The 7,601-nt window shown below is 40.2% G+C and overlaps 2 pseudogenes across 2 annotated transcripts; both read left to right on the top strand.

Annotated features, from left to right (window-relative positions):
• The first annotated feature begins 331 nt into the window (after positions 1-331).
• LOC308635516 (aftiphilin-like) lies at positions 332-6,094 on the top strand (annotated as a pseudogene). The gene is made up of 4 exons: positions 332-523; positions 3,467-4,511; positions 4,789-5,297; positions 6,077-6,094. The product of its transcript is annotated as an aftiphilin-like (transcript).
• A 22-nt stretch (positions 6,095-6,116) lies between these two features.
• On the top strand, positions 6,117-6,734 carry LOC308635517 (aftiphilin-like; annotated as a pseudogene). The gene has a single exon. The product of its transcript is annotated as an aftiphilin-like (transcript).
• Positions 6,735-7,601: the final 867 nt, after the last annotated feature.

Consider the following 7,601-nt stretch of genomic DNA (forward strand, 5'->3'; position numbering starts at 1 on the left):
CTCTAATATAGAACCAGACAAGGAAGGGATCTATGTGAAATGTAGCTCCAGCTTCTCCAAGTGGGTACTGTACAAACCAACCATGACACATTCCTAATCTCCATAATGGATGTGGGATCTCCATAGTATAGAAAAGTCAGTGTCAAGATGTGGCTTCCAAGAACTATGTGGAATTTCATACCCTCACTGTGTGATGCTTTTGATTGGGGAGTCCTTGTGTTAGGTATGTTAATTAGCCATGAACCGGTGGGTAGAGGAAAAGAACAATGAAGATCAGCACCATTAAATCTAAGCACCAGAGTTCCAGAGGCATAGCCCACCTGCCCAACCCATGCTAGTGGCCAGTAATTCTGGGGGAGAGCCGCCCCATGCCTGTGTGGACAGCCACCCTGTGCTGGGCCTCCTTATTCACCAAAGCGTGGCTCCACAGCCCTACATCAGGATACATATGGGCTTTGAGGCTGCCACCACCGTGAAACTGGGATATCACCGCTTCTATCAAGAGACAACAATAAGGATCCTGGTAAGACATCACCAAGGTCCCTGTGGCCTGGCTGCCCCAGAGGTTTCTCTACTAGGGGTGCTAACAACTATCCTGTTGCTGAGGTAACAGGGAGTCTTGCATGGGGTTGCCTATCTCTTGTTTCTCCTACTAACTGCTAACTTCTTATTCTCACCCTCTCACTAGTCATATAATCTAATACCTCCATATTCTCACATCCTACCCTTAAAGATATCAGCCAACCCCCCAGACTCCCCTTTCACCATCAGAAACTGCAAACCTATTGCCTATATGATTTAGGATAACTGAACTCATCATTTCTGTTTAAAATGACAAAACTGTAAGTGTAAAAATAGAAGCTAACTGATATATGGCTGCACTTTGGGTTCATTAAGTGCTGTAATATTGATCTCACCCTTAAAAATGAGGTATTGATAACTTGTAGGGACACTATAAGACAATAGGGCAGAAGCTATAGAACCTTAGATCTACACTGAAGAGAGGAAGACACATAGACATCATGAAAAAACAAGGGAGAAGTGCCACAAACAAACCAAGACACTACAACAATAGAATCCATAGATAGTGCAGTCGATAAAATGTCAGAGAAGGAGTTCAGAATATACATAACTTCAATGATTTGAGAATTAAAGAATGACCTAAGTGAGCAGATACAGGCAAAAACCGATCACTCCAACAAAGAGATAACAGAACAAATACAGGTGACCATCTATCACACTAACAAAGAGATAAGGGAGCAAATATAGGTTGCAAGAGATTACTTCAAGAAAGAGATAGAGATACTGAAAAAAAAAACAATAGAAATCCTCAAAATGAAAGAAACAATAAGCCAATTAAAAAACTCAATAGACAGCATCACCAACAGACTAGACAACTTGGAAGACAGGACCGAAGACAATATACAATCTTGAAAATAAAGTTGACCTCTCAGTGAAGATAGTAAGAAACCATGAATAAAACATCCAAGAATTCAAAAGACCAAATTTAAGATTTATTGGGATAGAGGAAGGTTCAGAGATTCAAACCAAAGGAATGCACAATCTCTTCAATGAAATAATAACAGAAAATTTCCTAAGCCTGAGGAATGAATTGGAAAATCAAATACAAGAGGCCTATAGAACACCAAATGTACAAAATTACAACAGATCTACACCAAGAAATATTATAATGAAAATGCCTACCATACAGACTAAGGATAGAATTTTAAAGGCCGAAAGAGAGAAAAATCAGATTACGTATAAGGGAAAACCAATTCAAATCTCAGCAGATTTTTTTAACCCAGACCCTCAAAGCCAGAAGATCTTGGAACAACATATATCAAGCTCTAAAAGATAGTGGATGCCAACCAAGAATCTTATATCCAGCAAAATTAAGCTTCAAATTTGATGATAAAATAAAAACCTTCCATGATAAACAGAAGCTAAAAGAATTTACAGCAAGAAAGCCTGCACTATAAAACATTCTTGGCAAAATATTCTACGAGGAGGAAATGAAAAACAACAATGAAAATCTAATCACTAAGAAAAATCCAGGAGTAATAAAACTGAAAAATCAAGGAATCTTATCCAACAGGCAAGCATTTGGGAAGGAGATGTTTAATGCCCCACTTTCCCCATGCTGTAGAGAATTACAATCCCTTGGCAGAATTGTTACTTAAAATCTTGGGGACCCTAACAGAAACAGATGGGCAATGGAGAAGGGGTCTGGTATGTCAAGAACCCCTACCCACCAGCTAAGTTAATTATAATCTCTCAAGGGGCACTACAGTTTCCAGAAAATGTCATAATTATCTATTGCAACCAAGTTACTGGAACCTTCCCTTATTACTGAAACTATGTCACAACCGTCCAAAGACCTTGTCAACCAGAATATGGAGACCCTGACAAAGAAAACTTGCTGAGGGCTATCCAAAAGGAAAATAAACCAAGGGGGCAGGGAAATTGAGGTAAGAACAAGGGATTCGGTTTCCTTAAACACTTCAGCCCTGTGAGCACCAAACCATCCTCTCTTTGAGGTAATCTGTGCAGCCCTGACACTGTGCAATCCTCTCCATCCTGTTAATTCTCCTTACTACTGTTTCAAACCCTTTGCTCTTTCCCTTTGATGGTCATGTAGATTGACAGTTTGCTTTCTCATTAGGTATATAGAGAGAATGTCTATCCTTGGCTAAGTGACCATTGTCTACCATTGTTGGATATAAACATTTAAAAAACAAAGAAGGAAGGGTGGGGTTTCCTGCAGAAGAAGGTAGAGGCAGCAGTGAAATTCTTGGGTGGGTGGCTGTGGCGATGCCCACACAGGCTGGGAACAGCCTGCCTTCTGCTCTCACCAGTTCCAAACAGCATGTCCTTCCTGGGGGAGCCAGTCACTCCTCCAGCCCACCTGAGCCATGCCCATCCCACCCACTGTGGAAAAGCTGGGTACAAATTAATTCTTTAAAAGCAACCGAACAACAAAGCCAAATATCATACCTACTTTTTATACCCCCACCACCCGTAGACAATGGAGCAGAGGATGATGAAGAGGATGAATTTGGAGAATATTGTGGATTTTCAGAAGTGAACCCTTCTAGCATAGGATTTGTTGATTTTGATATCACTGATTATACTGGTCCCAGGGATGAGTTTGTGTTTTTCAACTATTTTATACCAATTCATGATTTTTCAGAAAACATAGATAGCCTTACAAGCATTAAGTCCATTAAAAATGGTACTGATGTTTGGGCTGGGGATGTGGCTCAAGCAGTAGCGCGCTCGCCTGGCATGGGTGCGGCCCAGGTTCCATCCTCAGCACCACATACAAACAAAGATGTTGTGTCTGCCGAAAACTAAATAATAAATATTAAAATTCTCTCTCTCTCTCTCTCTCTCTCTCTCTCTCTCCCACTCTCTCTTAAAAAAAAAATGATCCTGATGAGACAGTACCATTGAGACTGTTAATGAGACTGCTGAATTTTCCTACTCCTGTGAAAAGACAGTCTGATGTTTTACTTTCTACCAGAAAAGAAATTATTTCATCTAAAACCTTAGACACTCCCATTGATGGCAATGGAAAGTCCAGGAAATTTAAATGAAGTAAGTAGAGCAGAGACAGAATGTTGAGAAACACTCAGAAGTTTCTCTCCAGGAGATTTTAGAATTGATAAGTCTATCCATCATCAGACCATGCTGTTAGGCAAAAGCCTCATCCTCTGGAGATTCTAACTGGGTTTGCAGGGTTGGAAACTAAATCCTCAGGGAAGAGATGATCTGAACAATGTAGCTAATTCAAAGAAACAAAAGCCTCTTAGCACCCACAGCCCTGAGTGTATTTTAGACTTTGCACCTAGTCCTGGGAGGAATTTGCAGATTTTACCACATTTTCCAAAAGGAAAGGATACAACTAGAAGAAATGAGATGTGAAGTTTTAAATGATAGTGATGCACTAACCATTCGGGAAAGCAACAAAATTACCCGAGCCAATAAACTGAATTCTGTAAAGAAGTGTCTTTGAGTAGAAGCTTTGATGATAAAGGAGGCACTGATGGAGAGGATCAGGTTTGTTTCTGAAATAAGCTTAGAGACTCACAGAGGTTTCAGTGTTGGAAAAACAAGGACTTCCTTTGAACACTGCTACAGGATGAATTTTTAAATTCAAGTATTCAATCAAATGCTTGGAGTTTCGTAGGCTCAGCTAATTACTCAGAAGCCTTTAGGAAAGAGGGAGGTAAAACTGAGGGAAATCTTGATTTATTTACTTCAAAATGTGCTGACCTGTGCATAGATTCTTTTAAAATTTGTGAATGATGAAGAAGTTGGTTCTTCCAAAGAAGAAAGGAGAAAGTTTAGTAATTCCCAAAGCCCAAACATTGATCCTATAGAAGAAAATGAGTGTAAAGAAATGACGATCGTAGCCATGACCTTGTCACTTGCATCAATACTAATGAGGATGACTTTGGTGATACCACTCTATCTCTGGTAACTGGTACTCAAGATTCAATGAAGGCCTGGTGCAGTGGCACATGCCTATAATCCCAGCAGCTTAGGAGGCTGAGGCAGGAGGATCTCAAGTTCAAAGCCAGCCTCAGCAAAAGCTAAGCACTAAACAACTCAGTGAGACCCTGTCTCTAAATAAAATACAAAATTGGGCTGGGGATGTGGCTCAGTAGCTGAGTGGCCCTGAGTTCAATTCCCAGTTAAACCCTGTCACTTTCCAAGAATCCTCAGAGCACTTTCCACACTTTAGAGTACCAATTGATGAGTTTGGAAATTCTGCTTTTTGCCAAGTGGAAATGAATCAAACCTAAAACAGACTTCCGATGGTTTCTCAGACGAATGTCAGTTGGCAAGAAAGTCTAGTGGAACAGCCGTGCTTCTCAATACTCGGATGACTTTGCCGACTTCAGTTCAGCTGGTCCTAGCAAAGTTGCAGCTTGGAATGCTTTGGGGATGAACAAAAAGCATGGTTGTTCTTGGGCTGCTTTTAGAGACCAACAGCCAGTGAAGTGCATCATTGAAAGGAAGTCTGGCAGTCCCATTGGACAGATGAAAATATCGATACTCTGGAAACTCTCTGGATGAACAGCATCCCTCTAGCAACTTCCAAAAGAGCAGTTAGTTGCTAGTGGTCATTTCCAGGAGTCAGCCACTTCCATTCAGACAGCTTTTACTGAAACCACCTGGAGCTAAGTTTTAAGGCACCTTTTTCTTCCATATTTGTCCATAATGCTGAAAAGGAAGTTACTTCCCTGAAGCACTTGCTGGAAATAAGCACCTTGCCAATAAAAACATGGCTGGTGGGACTGCAAACTGGTGCAGCCAATCTGGAAAGCAGTATGGAGATTCCTTGGAAATCTGGGAATGGAACCACCATTTGACTCAGCTATCCCTCTCCTTGGTCTATACCCAAAGGACTTAAAAACAGCATACTACAGGGTCACAGCCACATCAATGTTTATAGCAGCACAATTCACAATAGCTAAACTGTGGAGCCAACCTAGATGCCCTTCAGTAGATGAGAGGATAAAAAATGTGGCATCTATACACAATGGAATTTTACTCAGCAATAAAAGAAAATAAAATCTTGGCATTTGCAGGCAAATGGATGGTGTTATAGAAGATAATGCTAAGTGAAGTTGGCCAATCTCAAAACACCAAATCCCAAATGTTTTCTCTGATATAAGGAGGCTGATTCATAGTAGGGTAGGGAGGGGGAGCATGGGAGGAATAGACGAACTCTAGATAGGGCAAAGGGGTGGGAGGGAAGAGGAGGGGGCAGGGAATTAGCAAGGATGGTGGAATGTGATGGACACCATTATCCAAAGTACATGTATGAAAACATGAATTGGGTGTCAACATACTATATATACAAACAAAGATATAAAAAATTGTAATAAGAATTGTAATGCAAAAAAAGACAAAAGTACATGTATAAAGACATGAATTGGTGTGAACATACTTTATATACAAAGATATGAAAAATTGTGCTCTATGTGTGTAATAAGAATTATAAGGCATTCCGCTGTCGTGTATTTAAAAAACTAAAATAAATTAAATAAAGAAATTTTAAAAAAAGAAACAAGAGGAGTCTTAGCTGGAAGTGAGAGCTATTGGCTATGTGGACCAAACTACTAGATATCCATGATGCATGTGACTTGAGATATCAGTGGAGCAGTTCCCATAGCAACAAGAAGCTTTTGTGTTCCTTGGGAAGAGACACCCAGAACATTGTCTTTATGGGCAATCAGAAGCAGCCTGTTAAACTGCCAATGAATGCAACAGGATTGGGTATATTAGAGCCCACCAAGAATCTGTTGAATCCCCTCTCTGCTGTAGAAAAAAAAATAATAATGGTTTCCATTAGTCAGAACCACCATGACACCATAGATGAACACACACCCCCTCTGATCAATTCCAGAGTCTCTACCCCACCCAATGGACTGGTGTAGCAGAGGCCTTTAGGTGGTATAAATCTAGAGTTACATGAGTTAGCGACTTTTAAGCTGGAAATCTCTACCTTGAGCTTCAAAGTGCCTGATGGATTTGAGAGACTTATGTCCACAGTAGAGAAGATAAGCACATTTACCAGGAAACCAAAAGGAGAAGCACACTTCATTGAAGAAGCTATCGGGGTGGTCACCAGCCTTCCTGATAGGACACTCATGCATGCCCAGGTATTGATGTTCCCAATCACAGGAATATCGTCCTCAAGCTCCCAAGAACAAGATAACTAATGTAAAATGGACAACTTCTATTGCTTTTCCTCTCCTCTATCCCTTCTGTAACATCAAAAGCATACCTGCTCTAATTAATTAAACAAAACCCAAGCTCAGATGATTTGTTGGTAAGCTGCACTACAAAGGTATACGAAACCAGGCATATTTATTTATATACCAAAGTTCTACATTTATATGAGAAAAAATGTAAATAATCAGGAGCAAACATTTGTGTTGCTGGGATGCATTCATTTATGTCTTTGTGAAATACACTGGTAGTGCCCTTACAACATGTTTAAAATTAAAAAAAAAAAAGAAAATTAAGAACTCAAAGCTGGGCATGGTAGTGCATGCCTGTAATCCCAGCAGCTCAGGAGGCTGAAGCAGGAAGATCGTGAGTTCAAAGCCAGCTTCAGCAATTTAGGGAGGTGCTAAGCAACTCAATGAAACCCTGTCTCTAAATAAAATATAAAATAGGGCTGGGGGTGTGGCTCAGTGGTCAAGTGCCCCTGAGTTCAACCCCTAGTACCCAAAACAAAAACAAAACCAACCTCCCCCCCCAAAAAAAAAACCCTCAAACTTCCATCATCTATGAAATCCTCTCCAGTTTTTTCATATAGAATCACCTTTGCTATGTGGCTCAAGCGGTAGCGCGCTCGCCTGGCATGCGTGCGGCCCAGGTTCGATCCTCAGCACCACATACAAACAAAGATGTTGTGTCCACCAAAAACTAAAAAAAAAACATTAAAAATTCTTTCTCTCTCTTTAAAACAAATAAATAAATAAGCTCCAAATTTCCTGTTTAACTTTTTTAAAATTTCATTTGTGGTGTTTTTTTTTTTCTTTCAGATCTGGTTTTGTTAACAATTTTAGGCTCCTTTTGAA

This window comes from Spermophilus citellus (assembly GCF_964194105.1).
Source record: "Spermophilus citellus genome assembly, chromosome: 17".
Taxonomy (NCBI): Eukaryota; Metazoa; Chordata; class Mammalia; order Rodentia; family Sciuridae; genus Spermophilus; species Spermophilus citellus.